General features: G+C 37.9%; 1 pseudogene across 1 annotated transcript; it reads left to right on the forward strand.

Annotated features, from left to right (window-relative positions):
• The first annotated feature begins 1315 nt into the window (after window positions 1-1315).
• Window positions 1316-3425, forward strand: LOC116271832 (annotated as a pseudogene). The gene has a single exon (XR_004180593.1). The product of XR_004180593.1 is annotated as an AP-2 complex subunit beta pseudogene (transcript).
• Window positions 3426-16285: the final 12860 nt, after the last annotated feature.

Consider the following 16285-nt stretch of genomic DNA (forward strand, 5'->3'; position numbering starts at 1 on the left):
ACACTGACTTCAGAAATAAACATTGAATAAAGGGCACACTCTAGGCAAGAATTATGTATATTTAGATAATATGTGTATTTACTCCCTGCTCTGTTCTAAGCCTATGAAAAAAAGTAGGTTAATAAGAAAACATAACCTTTGACTTTTTCTTTGTGACATCCCTTATTCCTACATGTACACAGCTTATTACTGTTGAATAAAATCTCACAATCCTGAAGACTGGTACATCTATAAATTCATGGTCTTCAACTTCATCAGGGTCTTCAAAGTCTGTTGACAGTCCTTTTCCTCACCCTTGATCAGCTCCCATTCACATTCTTCTCATCAAATACATATCTTCAGAACTCAATGCAAGCTCTCTATCCCTTACTCATGGTATTTAAGTTCTGTTCAATTCAATGTGTGCTTAGCACTTACTATGTCAGTCAATGTGTTAGGCCCTGAAGATACAAAGACAAATGTGATGGCCCAACCCTAAGCAATCCTATGATTAGTGGTGATCAAACTTTTCTGTCTTAAGAGTCCTTTACACTCTTAAAAATTATTGAGAATCCCAAAATTATTTTTGTTTATCTTCATTGTATCTATTGAAATTTGCCACATTCAAAGTTAAAACTGAGAAACTTTGGCCGGGTGCGGTGGCTCAAGCCTGTAATCCCAGCACTTTGGGAGGCCGAGACGGGCGAATCACGAGGTGAGGAGATCGAGACCATCCTGGCTAACACGGTAAAACCCCGTCTCTACTAAAAAAATACAAAAAACTAGCCGGGCGAGGTGGCAGGCGCCTGTAGTCCCAGCTACTCGGGTGGCTGAGGCAGGAGGATGGCGTAAACCCGGGAGGTGGAGCTTGCAGTGAGCTGAGATCTGGCCACTACACTCCAGCCTGGACGACAGAGCCAGACTCCGTCTCAAAAAAAAAAAAAAATGAGAAACTTTTACAATACTAATTTGTTGATTTATTTTAAATGCCAATAATAAGCCCACTATATATTGACATTATTAACATATATTTTCTTAAAAATTGTGATATTTTTATAAAAAAGATAACGAGAAGAGTAGAATTATTTTACATTTTTGAAAATTTATTTAATATCTATCTTAATAAATAGAAGAAGTGGATTGTCATAACTACTTCATTCAATCTGTTGTGATATGTTATTTGATTGACATATACGAAAACATTTCAGCCTCACACAGGTACATTGTTGAAAAGGGAGGATCTTGTAAACCTTCTAAAATTGTTTTAGGGACTCCGAGGGTCTTTGAATCACACTTCAAAAACCTCTGGTTTAGGGAGTGAGATATTTACATAGATTATTTCAGTGTGCTGTGCCCAGTGCAATTATAGGTATATACACAGATTGCTGTTGGAGCACTTCTGTTCTTACCTCATCAATAAAATCTAGGCAACCAAATGTGAACCATTACACCACCACCGGGGCTGTGCTCTCTGGCTGCCACCACCACCCCTCCCTCACCTTCACCTCTGCCTCCAGTGCACATTAAAGATCCAAAGTCATGACTGACTCCAAGTATTTCACAACCAATAAAAAAGGAGAAATATTTGAACTAAAAGCTGAACTCAACAATGAAAAGAAAGAAAAGAGAAAGGAGGCTGCGAAGAAAGTGATTGCTGTTGCGACTGTGGGGAAGGATGCTAGTTCTGTCTTTCCAGACATAATGAACTGTATGCAGACTGGCAATCTGGAACTAAAGAAGCTTGTGTATCTCTATTTGATGAACTATGCCAAGAGTCAGCCAGGCATGGCCATCATGGCTGTAAACAGTTTCATAAAGGACTGTGAAGATCCTAATCCTTTGATTAGAGCCTTGGCAGTCAAAACCATGGGGTGCATCCGGGTAGACAAAATTACAGAATGTCTCTGTGAGCCCCCCCTCAAGTGGTTGGAGGATGAGGATTCCTATGTTCGGAAAACAGCAGCAGTATGCGTGGCAAAGCTCCATGATATCAACGCCCAAATGGTGGAAGATCAGGGGTTTTTGGATTCTCTATGAGGTCTTATAGCAGATTCAAATCTAATGGTGGTGGCTAATGCTGTAGCAGCATTATCTGAAATCAGTGAGTCTCAACCAAACAGCAACTTACTCAGTCTGAACACACAGAACATTAATAAGCTGCTGAAAGCCCTGAATGAGTGCACTGAAGGGGCCAGATTTCATCCTGGACTGCTTGTCTAATTACAACCCTAAAGATGATCGGGAGGCTCAGAGCATCTGTGAGCGGGTAACTCCCCAGCTATCCCATGCCAACTCAGCAGTGGTGCTTTCAGCAGTAAAAGTCCTAATGAAGTTTCTAGAATTGTTACCTAAGGATTCTGACTACTACAATATGCTGCTGAAGAAATTAGCCCCTCCACTTGTCATTTTGCTGTCCGGGGAGTCAGAAGTGCAGTATGTCTCCCTGAGGAACATCAACTTAATTGTCCAGAAAAGGCCTGAAATCTTGAAGCAGGAAATCAAAGTCTTCTTTGTGAAGTACAATGATCCCATCTATGTTAAACTAGAGAAGCTGGACATCAGGATTCATTTGGCATCACAAGCCAACATCACCCAAATTCTGGCAGAACTGAAGGAACATGCCACAGTGGTGAATGTTGACTTTGTTCAAAAAGCTGTGCAGGCCATTGGACGGTGTGCCATCAAGATGGAGCAATCTGCAGCGTGCTGTGTAAGCACATTGCTTGATCTAATCCAGACCAAAGTGAATTATGTGGTCCAAGAAATGATTGTTGTCATCAGGGACATCTTCCGCAAATACTCTAACAAGTGTGAAAGTATCATTGCCACTCTATGTGAGAACTTAGACTCACTGGATGAGCCAGATGCTCGAGAGGCTATGATTTGGATTGTGGGAGAATATGCTGAAAGAATTAACAATGCAGATGAGTTACTAGAAAGCTTCCTGGAGGGTTTTCATGATGAAAGCACCCAGGTGCAGCTCACTCTGCTTACTGCCATAGTGAAGCTGTTTCTCAAGAAACCACCAGAAACACAGGAGCTAGTCCAGCAGGTGTTGACTTTGGCAACACAGGATTCTGATAATCCTGACCTTCAAGACCAGGGCTATATTTATTGGGATCTTCTCTCAACTGACCCTGTCACAGCTAAATAAGTAGTCTTGTCTGAGAAGCCACGGATCTCTGAAGACGGAATTTATTGAGCCAACTGTGTTGGATGAACTAATCTGCCACATTGGTTCTTTGGCCTCTGTGTATCACAAGCCTTCCAATGCTTTTGTGGAAGGAAGTCATGGAATCCATCGTAAACACTTGCCAATTCATCATGGGAGCACTGATGCAGGGGACAGCCTTGTTGGCACCACTACTGCAACGAACCTGGAACAGCCTATGGTTATCCCCTCTCAAGGTGATCTTCTGGGGAGTCTTTTAAACAGGTGGCTATGAAAAACAATATCGATGTATTCTACTTCAGCTGCCTCAGCCCACTCAATGTGCTTTTTGTAGAAGATGGCAAAATGGAGCACCAAGTCTTCCTTGCAACATGGAAGAATATTCGCAATGAAAATGAACTTCAATTTCAGATTAAGGAATGACATTTAAATGCTGACACTTTCCAGCAAGTTGCAAAACAATCATGTTTAGACTATTGCCAAGAGGAATATGGAAGGTCAGGACATTGTGTACCAATCCCTGAAGTTCACTAATGGCATTTGGATTTTGGCCAAGCTACATATCCAGCCAGGAAACCCCAGTTATACGCTGTCACTGAAGTGTAGAGCTCCTGAAGTTTCTCAATACATCTATCAGGTCTACGACAGCATTTTGAAAAACTAACAAGACTGGTCCAGTAACCTCCAATCATGCTGTGATCAGTGCAAGGCAAGAACTCTTAACTGGAAGAAACTGTATTGCTGTGTAGAATCTGAACCCAAACATGCTGAGGGCACCCTGCAAGGTAGTAACTAGTCTAACCTGTACTAACATTAAGGCACAACCTGTTGGATAGTTTTAGCTTCCTGTGAACATTTGTAACCACTGCTTCCGTCACCTCCCACCTCTTGCCACCTGCTGCTGCTATCTGTCCTTATTTATGGGCTTCTCCATACTGTGCCAACGGCTGGCTTTTTCTACACCCTTTTTTGAGTATAGTTTGGTATTTTGTAATTGAGAGCTGATTTCAAAAGCAGAAAAAGACAACAAATATTAAAGCAAGGAAAAGTGTCATTAAAAAAAAAACCAAAAAACTTTCTCATCTTCCAAAGCAAAACACCTACAAAGGTGTCCCTACTCACACCCCCAAAACATCTTATTTCTCCAATCTCAGAAGATGAGGTGGATTGGCTGCTTTTTATTTATTTCTATTTAGTTTTAGTTGACAAATAACATCTGTATTTAAATTTATGTGATATAATGTAATCTTTTGTTGTATGTATACATTGCGGAATTACTAGATCAAACTAATTAACATATCCATCACCTCAAATACTTACTTTTTTTTTTTTTTTTTCTGAGACAGAGTCTCGCTCTATTTCCTAAGTCAGAGTGCAGGCGTGGGATCATAGCTCACTACAACCTCAAACTCCTGGGCTAAAGCAATCCTCCTGCTTTAGCCTCCAGAGTAACTAAGACTACAGGTGTATGCCACCATGCCTGGCTTATTTTGAATGTTTTTGTATAAAATGGGTGTAGCTATGCTGACCAAATGGATCTCAAATTCCTAACCTCAAACAATTGAATAATCCTCAATTGATTGCTCGTCATCCCAAAGCATTAGGACTAAAGGCATGAGTCACTGTAACTGACCCAAATACTTCTAATTTTCTGTGATGATGACAAAAAACCTACTCTGTCAGCAATTTTGAAATATACAATAAACTATTACATATAGTCACCATTCTGTACAATCGAGTTCTAAAACTTAATCTTCCTCACTAACTGAAACTTTGTACCCTTTGACCAACATCTTGCCATTTTTCACGCTGCAGGCCCAGCCTCTGGTAACCACCATTCTACTCTCTGCTTATATGAGTTCAATTCTTTTAGCTTCTCCATATGAATAGGATTATGTGCAATTTGTCTTTGTGTGTCTGGCTTATTTCCCTTAGCATAATATCCCCCAGGTGCATCCTTGTTGTGGTAAATGCCAGAATCTCCTTCTTTTTTAAAGACTGATTAGTATTCTATTGTGTGTATATATTACATTTTAAAACTCCATTTGTTTATTGATGGGCACCTATGCAGTTTCCCTATCTTACCTCTTTGACACAATTTCAGTTCCCCTGGATATATATACAGTAGAGGGATTGCTGGATCACATGGTAATTCTACTTTTAGTATTTTGAGAAACCTCCATACTGTTTTTCATAGAAGATTAACTAACTTACATTCCCATCAACAGTGTATAAGCATCCCCTTTTCTCCGCATCCTTGCCAACACCATTATGTTTTGACTCTTTAGTAACAGCCATTCTAATAGGTTTAAAATGATATCTCGCTATGGTTCTAATTTACATTTGCCTGATAATTAGTGATATTGAGCATTTTTTCATATATCCGTTGGCCATTTGTATGTCTTCTTTTGAGAAGTGTCTTTTCAGTTTCTTTGCCCATTTTAGAATCAGTTTATTTGTTCTCTTGCTATTGAGTTGTTTGAATTCCTTATATATTTTGGATATCAATCACTTATCAGATGTATGGTTTGCAAACATCTTCTCCCAATCCATGGACTGTCTCTTCACTCTGTTTCCTTTGCTGTGCAGAGACATTTTACTTTGATGGAATCCCATTTTTCTATTTTTGCTTTTGTTGTCTATACTTTCATGGTCAAATTTTAAAAAAAATCGCCCACACCAGTGTTGTGGTGCTTTTTCCTTGTATTTTTTTCCTAGTCCTTTTACAGTTTCAGGTTCTGTGTTTAAGTTTTTAATTCACTTTGAGTTTATTTTGTATGTGGTTGTATAGTCTTTTCTCCTCTTTAAAACTAACCTTTTAGGCAGGGCGCGGTGGCTCACGCCTGTAATCCGAGCACTTCGGGAGGCCGAGGCAGGTGGATCACTTGAGGTTGGAGTTCGAGACCAACCTGGCTAACATGGTGAAACCCCATTTCTACTAAAAAATACAAAAATTAGCTAAGCGTGATGATGCACGCCTGTAGTCCCAGCTACTCGGGAGGCTGAGACACAAGAACCGCTTGAACCAAGGAGGCAGGGTTTGCAGTGAACTGAGATCAAACCACCGCACTCCAGCCAAGGCAACCAAGCAGGACTCTGTCTCAAAAATAAATAAATAAATGAAATGACCTTTCAATCTGTATTTTCCTTCTTACTTTACATGTATTTCTTAAATAATCTTATTCCCCTACAAGATTATTTATTTTTTAGTAATAATAAATATTTTTTATTATTTAAAAATATTTTTATTTTATGCACGTGAGTTTAGAGTTGACTAATCATCACTACAATTCATTTTTAAAACATTTCCATCACCCACAAGGAGATTAGCTCCTTCTGGCTTTTCACTCACACATATATCTAATGATTCTTGCAAGCTATGTCTCTGTACTTGAAGTGCTAGACATGGTCTGTTTGCTCCTTCCTCTAGATTCTCCATCTTTTCCTCTTTATTCTCTGCTCCCGGAGTGTAATACATGTGGCTTATACCATCAAATACGCACACATGCCTTCTGACTTTTAGTCGGGCTCAACCAATGAGGGATCCCATTAAGAGACTGGATGAAGGAATGAATGTAAGTCAGTGTTCCTCCTTCTCTGGGAAATCACGTCTTGCCTGTGTTCCTCCACATAAGATGACGGGTACTCACAAAGTGTGTTGCTTTAGCAGTTTCCAGCAGGGATTTTCTGCCTTTGTCCCTTCAGACCAAGGGCTGGTGATAAAGCAGTTGCTGCTACCCTTGGTTCCAGCATAATTCCTAGTAATGCTCATATGTTCCATCCATACCTTTGTAATTAGTCCCTTTGTAAATAATCCCTTCCTGAACTATCCTAATTTTAAAGTGGCATCTGTTTCCGGTTGGAAGCCCAGTGGATATGCTTTACTCTCCCTACCACACCAACACAAACACAGGACCAATATTTTAACTTATTACTGGAAATCTCAATTTCAGCAGGGGAATGTGGTGTTCTCAGGCTCTCGCTGAGGTTCTTCCTATGCTTTAAGTTATTTTCTATTGATAGAATCAGTACTACTCACTTTCCTTTCTGACTGGTCTTTGGTATTGATTTGTGAAACTTAAGGTGATTTTATTTTCTCACTTATTTTATTCAATGTTGGGGCTTCGTTTGTAGTTTTATGTGTAAACTGGATTTTTCCTTTGAGCATTTTATTTCTGAATTTTTCAGAAGTAAATCTCTCTTAGTCAAACATACAAAATACAAACATAGAAATGTTCATCTTTGTTTTAGTTAGGGTGGACGCTTCTCTCAGTTGGATACTCTCAGTTGACTTTCTGCTCCCTAAACTGTTAAGATGTTTGACAATTGCTTTGGTTTCGATTTGTTGATATGAAACAGCATTTTTCATCTGACTGACATCACAAAATTGTGCATTTCATTTTCAAGTATAAACTCATCTTTACTGTATGCTTCACTTACATTTTTAAAAAATCAGAATAAAATAGTCTCTGCTAACCAGAGAAGTTGGTGTGCAGAACGTGCTTTATTTTCAAGTTGACTGTTTAGAGTGGAGAAGATATGTAGGAGGGGGTTGGTGGAACTGTCACTATTAGAACTATTACCAGTCACTGCTCTGACTGAAGCAGGAGGGTATTTGATTAACTGACTACAAGAGAGAGTTCAATGATTCATGAGGCATCAGAAAGAGCTATTTTTAAAAGTAATTTTTCGAATAGTGCTTAATGAGGGACATAACTGGAAATTGGGAAATCTTAAGTGTATTTAAGAGTCTTGATCATATATTAGGTTGTGGTGTTCAAACAAGTTATAACATGCTAAAAATAAGTGACTTTTAAATTCATATTTGAATGGAACTAATATAACAATTAGCTCTGTAGTTTAAATAATGCCATATGAGCTACTTTGTTTAACGTCAGTAGGAAAATAGTTTCCATTGAAACCTTTCACGTTATGGCTACTATACTCAATTTTTAAAAATCAACGAATATTTTTGAGTCCCTGACTTTGAGGCCTATAAAATATCATGGAAATATCTATTGCATGCCAATTAGGTGGATGGCAAGAGGAACATTTAGTATAGTCATTAGGAGGCAATGGGACTTGTTTTACATTATGACAGTGACACTTTTCTCTCTTGGCTGAAATCCCTATTCAGAAAGCTGGGGAAATCACTCCAGATGTGTCTGTCATTCTAAATTCTAGCTTGCAGGCACTCTAGCTATTTTAAATGAAAATGATTTCTCATTAGAACAGAAGAAAAATCAACAAAAATCTCTTTCTTTGTGCCCTAAACACACTACCCCAAAATTCTGGCCAGTAATTGTAGCTCTTCTAGAGTCTGTTGTTCTAGAAATAAAATATTAAAGATTAACTTTATCAATTTACCCTTCAGTAGCTTCTACATGCACAGAGCTTTATCCTAAATCTGAATTTTGTTCTTATAGAATAATAACCTATGTGTGACAGAGAAACTGTTATGTGCTCAACAAATCTATGTTCTTTTCCTTTTGGATTAACAGCTGAGCCACATTTCCTGAGCACTCCTGCAATTAGATGAAGGCGTGTGGTTAGTCTTAGTCAGCAGAATATAGGCAGAAGAAATATTTGCAGGCCTAACCTCTAAAACCTCTTTTTCAGTCCTTTAAGTGGGTTCTGATTCTTTCTTCCCTGTGGAAAAGAAAAGCAGATGATTCACTGGAAGGCTTGTGTGCCCTAGGGGATGGTGAACACACTATTTGGAAGAAACTTGGGCTCCTAATTAAAAGCATAGAAGATAATTGGACTTGGATGAGTCATGAAACTTTATTGCACTCGATTACTATGTTGTTAGGAATTTTTTTACTGCTTTTTGTCTACTCTTTGGAACTCAACATCTATCCATAGAATAAAGGAGACAATAGTACTGACAATGTGGATTTAGTGACTGGAAAGTCATCTCAACCTGGTGCCTTACTTACTGTTTGGGAGAACTTCTTGTAAGAGATTACCTTTTATTTGTCCAGGTCTAGTGAAGCCTTTTATTACCCTACCGCTAGTGCTCTTCAACAAGATACCTAAATCACCCTCAGCTTTCAATGACAATTAAAATTTACCAGCTCCTATTCTCTCCATTCTGGTTAAAGCTATGCTTGCAGTACGTATACCTGTTTATAGAATGTATGTCTTACCTCTCATACCCTCATCCTGCCTATATAGGGTGCATTTATTTTATTTATTTATTTGTTTATTTATTTATTTTGAGACTTAGTTTCACTCTTGTCCCCGAGACTGGAGTACAATGGCACGATCTTGGCTCACTGCAACCTCCGCCTCTTGGGTTCAAGCGATTCTCCTCCCTCAGCCTCCCAAGTAGCTGGGATTACAGGTGCTTGCCATCACACCCAGCTGATGTTTGTGTTTTTAGTAGAGACTGGATTTCACCATTTTGGACAGGCTGGTCTCGAATTCCTGACCTTACGTGACCCACCCACCTAGGCCTCCCAAAGTGCTGGGAGCACAGGCGTGAGCCACCGCACCAAGCCTATGGGGTGCATTTGTACTCAGCTCACTGGTCAAACCTTGCAAATAAGTCTTCTCTTTTCCCTTCTTTATTAGTTTTGTCTGGCTGCTCCTCTTCTGTACTGACAAGACATACTCCGTACTCACAAGACATGTCACAAAATCTACATATTTGTATCAGAACATCCTCAAAGAGTTCCTTCTAGGGTATGACCTTTTTGCAGCAGACATTATAATACCAGATCTTAGTACAGTATGTGTACTGAGTAAACATGGCATTCATTTTTTCAATTTTCCCTGGTAACGTTGGTAAAAGTTTCGGCATCTTTACTATAAAGTCAGTATAGATGAGTACTTTGTTTACATGCCAACCAACTTCAGGACTTTCAAAGTTTTATATAATTAAATTGTAATATACCTTTTAATTTTGGAACGATACAGACTCCAACTGGTATATCACTCGGAGTTCTTTTATTTGGCACTATCTGCTAAAGAGGCCACTCTCACTGCTGCAGGATGGCACTAATGTTGGAAATCTCTTTGTCTTAGCTCTACAGAGAAAAAGACCCTGGCCAAGTTTCCTGTCTCAGGTTTGCGGCCTTGCTACCTAATACAGTAGAGAGAAAGAAACTTGCCCACTTCCATTTCTGTTTGCAGTGAGAAATAAAGCACTCTGACCTACCATTACTGTGTATAATGCGGGATTCATCCTATGTAAAAACGAACATTCTGATACTGGGCAGTGTCCCTCCACCTCCATGGTAATTTAAAAAAAAAAAAATGTCATTTATGCCTGTTTTGATCACCACAGTGCGTCTGTGTCTTCACTGGGCCTCAATCTTTTGGAGTCTGAATTATTCTGACAGTTGTTGAGGATGATATCTTGACAGAAAAGACTTTACAAATTATTCCATAAAATTTTATAAGAAATGAGACCTATTGATGTGAATTTCAGTGCAAAAGAAGACTATTGAACTGTACTCTCTTGCAATACTTCAAAGGGAGAGATGTGCCTAATGTAAATAGACAATTATATAATTTGAAAAAACGTTTTAATTTTTTATGTATTTCTCTAATTTTAAATTGATTGTGTAAAACTTTATTGAATACTGTATCATTCCTATTCAGAGATTACATCATTTGGAGCAAAAATGTGACTAAATATAAGAATATGTATCAAAAGACTCTCAGCACTTTGGGAGGCTGAGACGGGGGGATCACGAGGTCAGGAGATCGAGACCATCCTGGCTAACACAGTGAAACCCCGTCTCTACTAAAAAATACAAAAAACTAGCAGGGCGAGGTGGCCGGCACCTGTAGTCCCAGCTACTCGGGAGGCTGAGGCTGGAGAATGGCGTAAACCTGGGAGGCGGAGCTTGCAATGAGCTGAGATCCGGCCACTGCACTCCAACCCGGGCGACAGAGCGAGACTCCGTCTCAAAAAAAATTAAAAAAAAAAAAAAAAAAAAAAAAAAAAGGAATATGTATCAAAAGACTCTCCATATGAATTGAGGTAAAACAGATTACATATAACTTTATCATACCTGGTTTATACTGTTTAACTTCATGATGTGTTTATATTGTCTTTCTCATTTTTAATAGGTAATATCATATCAAATCAATTAGAAAAAAATTGAAATTTTATGCAATGCAATTTTGTTCATTAATATTTAGGAATTGGGTTCTATATGCTAATGCAATATCATCATTATCATCCTCATACCACCTTACTTTTTTTTTTTTTTTTTGAGATGGAGTCTCACTCTGTCGCCAGGCTAGAGTGCAGTGGTGCAATCTCGGCTCAATGCAACCTCCACCTCCTGGGTTCAAGCAATTCTCCTGCCTCAGCCTCCCGAGTAGCTGGCACTACAGCCACGTGCCACCACATCCAGCTAATTTTTTGTATTTTTAGCAGAGATGGGGTTTTACCATGTTGGCCAGGATGGTCTCTATCTCTTGATCTTGTGATCCACCCACCTCTGCCTCCCAATGTGCTGGGATTACAGGTGTGAGCCACCGCGCCCAGTTTCCCACGTTACTTTTTAAAAGTGCATTACTCTTCAAATCACTTTCATGTTTAGTAACTCTCACGTTCCTCACAATTTCTCAGTAAAATCAATAGAGTAGGGTGATAATTTCCATTTGTCAGAAGAGGAAACTGAGACAAGCTTCGGTGACTTATCTATGATCACAAAGTTTTTAACAGAGCATATACTAAAACACCAGCCTTCTGACTTGAAACCAGTAAGCTATGCATTCCAAAACAAGGTATATCAAGTGTATATATTGTGAATAAGTAGATAAGGTAAAGCCAAACAATTACCTAAAAATGTAGGGTAACTAATATCATCTTGATGGTTTCAGTAGTAAAAAAGACAAAATGTCTTTGGACAGAAATTGTTATTTGACTTTTTGTGTGTGTTTTATATACTTGATTACTGAAACGTCAGCTAACACAAAAAGGTGTCAGTGACTGCAGCTATGTCATAGTTGCTCCAATCTTTCAAGTATTTTAGTAATAACATAGTATTAGCTAACAGAAATATAGAAGTAATTGCATGCTGGTCACTAATCTATGCACTCTAAATTGGCACATTTGATTTACATTACAATTCTATGAGGTAGATAGTATTTTTATTCCATTTAAAAATCAGGAAACTGAGGCTCAGGAAGTTAAAATAGTTTTCCCAGGGTCACAAAGAAGTTGCAGAACTGATATTCAAACCTGGGCAGCTTGACTGTAGTGTCTTCCCTCTTAAGCACTGTAATATACTATTATCCACATTTTATGTGTATAGAAAATGAAGTGCAGAGATTACCTTGCTCAAGGTCAGGAGTCAGTATGTAAACTCTGAATCTGGATCCAGAATACAGGATCTTAACAATTATGCTATACTGAAAAAATGACTGCTTAAAATTCTTAATTACACAGAGATTTCTTTATTCTATTTATTGACAACTATGAGTAATTTTGTGCCCTGGAGAGACATTTGACAAAGACTGAAGACATATTTGGTTGTGAAAATCTGAGAAGGTGTAGGCAGAAAGGAGGAAGTGAGGCTGACAACTAGTGGGTAGAAGCCAGAAATTCTGGTAAACATCCTATCATCTAAAGTGCAACTCCCTACAACAAAGAATTATCTAGTCTCAAATTTCAACAGTGCTGTGATTGAGAAACTTTGCTTTATTTTTACTGTTATTATCTTTATGTAGATATAAACAAGGTGAAGCATATTTCCGGGTATCCTTTAGTTTATAGGGGGATATGCTCATAATGTTAAATGAAACAGTAGCACAATTTAAAAGCCTAGAATAATGTATGTTTAAAAACTGTCTTTAAAATTTATATTTGACTTTTAAAATAAACTGGAAAAAAACATGCTCAAATCCTACCATACAGCCATCCTACAGGATGAAAACTGTTATTTTTGTAATTTTTTCTTTTCTAGTGAGCTTCCAGTCCCTCATATAATGCCGGTTTTGTTCTGCTCTATGAGAAGATTGGTGAAAAGGCAAGCCAGGTAAGCCACCAATTCCTTGAGAATCAATGAGAGGATTAAAGTGAGAATTCTCTTCCCTGCACAAATCCAGAGGGTAAATTACTACATGTTTCTGGGCTGAAAAAAGAAATTTTGAGTTGATTTGTTTTAGCATCACTTCTTTAAAAAAATACACTTTAATTATTAAGTTACTTTTATATTGGTCAATATTTCAGAATTAACAGTTTGCGTGGTACAAAGGCAAATACACATAGGAAATCAATAAACATGACAGGATGATGGTGATGATGATGATAATGATGTCAATGAATAAGCTTTGGAAATACATTTGTATATAACAATATTAGCTTAAATGTTTCTTGTATTTAAAGTCATGAAAAAATAATCCCACTTACAAAATACAGAAGCTAATAAACTATGGACATGGTAGTTAATTTATAACACACAACAAAATCTCACTAATTTACAACTATGAACATGCAAATGATGCATCAAAATGTTTTTCAGGGTATTTTAAACAAAGGATTTTCTTACTGCAGTACTTGCAAGTACTTTCTTATGGCAAGTACTTCAGTAAGAAAATGCTATATATAAAAATATATAGTCTTTGGTCAGCAAAGGCCTCAAGGAGCAAATCCATTGAATAATAATATACTTAGTACTTCTTAGTGATTATAAAACTACAAAATAATTGCAGATAAATAATTAAGGAACTGATAATGAAAATCAGAATAAATTACAAAGAATTATAGTTTAATAGGTACTGCCTTATAAGTTTGAGTATACTATGTCAAGAAAAAGAAAGAAAATTGTACTGAAATATTTGCTAATCATAATTTTATTTTTCATTGAGTGGAAAACATAGACTTAGCCCTAAATGCTGTCAAATTATTTTGTATTAGAGCTCTTTGTTACCTTGCAACTCTAACATAAAAGGTTACATTATTTTCCTGTCCGATTCATTGACAGTTAAGGTCATTTTATGATGCTCAATGATGCTATTCTAAGACAATTAAAGGGTGGAGAATAAATAAATCTTCCCTTCTTTTCTATTTCTTTCCATCTCCCAGTAACCAGCCTATTAACTTTTCTATACTAAATGATAAAAATACTTACAGCACATCAGCAAAAAGACCTTGGAAGAGGTCATAGCAAATAGCTACCACAGAGACTGAGAACGATGCATATCTCTCACTTATGTGTGTGGAGGGGGTCGGGGATGGCCGCGTCAGCGTGCTTTAAATGCATAATGGGAAGGAACTGCTCTCACTTAGATCATATTTAAGGAACAGGTACGTTATTAACTTTCTACTTGGAACAGGCACCTAGTCCTCTGCTTTGACATGAGCTCAGAAATAAGGCCCCTCACTGATCTCTGTTTATTTATCTTGCTTCCCTGGTTCTCCTTCACCTATGGCTACGAAAAAAGACTTTGAAGGGCAGAATGTGGATTGGTATCTCTGACAACACAGTTTGCTTGATCGCTCAAAATACTAAAACCCATTAATAAAAATGCAAGATGTGATTTTACAAAAAGAAGTGGAGAAGACACATGGAAGATGACAGTATGGCTGAAGCACAAAATGTAGGTCTAATGAAAAAAAGGAAGATGAGCTACTGTCTTTTAGGCAAGATTAAATTCTTTACCACTTACATGGTCTATGAGATTATCACTAATAGAGTAAAACATATGTCTTCTCTTCAATAATTTCCAATCTTCTGACTCTCATTCGCTGTTCATGGCACAAATGTGAAGACAAGGATAGGTCCAGCATACCACGGTATATTTTCATCCAATTTCCTCCTGTTAGATCAGATTATGTTTCATCCAAACCACTTCCCACTATTGATCTCATTAAAACATTTATCTGGAGACAGTAATACTCTCCACAATGTAGCAATAAAAAACACAAAATAAATTGGACAAGGGCAAGGGGAGAATTAAAATAATTGTTCAGTACTTATTTCAGTTTCTGGATCCAGAAGTTCTTTGTAATGCCAATAGAGTCATTCAGAAATTCTTCAAGTAAGGTTAAAATAATTTATGATCCTCCCTTCATTTAACAAACGTAGTACTCCCATGGACACGTCAGTACTTTAAACACATTTTAAGCTATTTACAAATCAGGGGGCAATTGTGATCCTTTGTTCTAGATTTTTCTTTCTCCCTTCTTGTTAAAAAATGTAAACTTCTTTCTTTTTAAGGCTAAGCTTTCTGCGTCTTCTAGAACTTCACCTCTTTAATGTATCTCCTTTTTCTACCATTAATCTGTTTATCTCTGTTAAATTCTTATTACTCCACACTGTGCCCAAGACTTCTCTTCCCTAACAAAGCAATACAAAATCTCTACCTGTAATCCAAACTCTCAATCTGATTTAGGGGTTATCTGCCTGCAAAGAACAGGAACCTGTTATAAAATGTTAAGGTATAAAGGAGACATTAAAAATGAGTTGTCTTAAAAAAAACAAAAGAGAGTGCCAAAAGGATTTTAGGTGAACTGGAGATCTGTAAGGCAGCTAGATTCTCCCATAAGTGTGTGCACACATGCATACATGCATATACACACACAGAAATGAGGTCATATATATGTATTTTTCAGTAACTTGATTATTGATTAAAAAAATTTTTTACAATAAACTGCATAATATTCCATGAATTAAATGTTCCATAATTTACTTAACAATTTCCCCGATTAGCAGTTATGTATCTTGTTTTTAACTGTTACCCCCCGCCCCGCCCCGAGAAGGAGTCTCGCTCTGTCGCCCAGACTGGAGTGCAGTGGTACGATCTTGACTCACTGCAAGCCTCTGCCTTCGAGGTTCAAGTGATTCTCCTGCCTCAGCCTCCCGAGTAGCTGGGATTACAGGCGCGCACCACCGAGCCCGGCTAATTTTGTATTTTTAGAAGAGACAGGGTTTCACCAGGTTAGCCCATGCTGGTCTCGGGCGCTCCCTGACCTCAGGTGATTCCGACTGCCTCAGCCTCCAAGCGTGCTGGGATTACAGGCATGAATACCGCACCCAAGCGTTTTTAGATTTTTAAATACATTTCAAATATTGCTGCAATAATTTGTACCACATCTTACTGTATGTGTGTATAAGTTTTCTGTCAAATACAATACCATAGAGTAAAATAGTTTGGTCTAAGGCATGC

This window comes from Papio anubis, chromosome X (assembly GCF_008728515.1).
Source record: "Papio anubis isolate 15944 chromosome X, Panubis1.0, whole genome shotgun sequence".
Classification (NCBI taxonomy): Eukaryota; Metazoa; Chordata; class Mammalia; order Primates; family Cercopithecidae; genus Papio; species Papio anubis.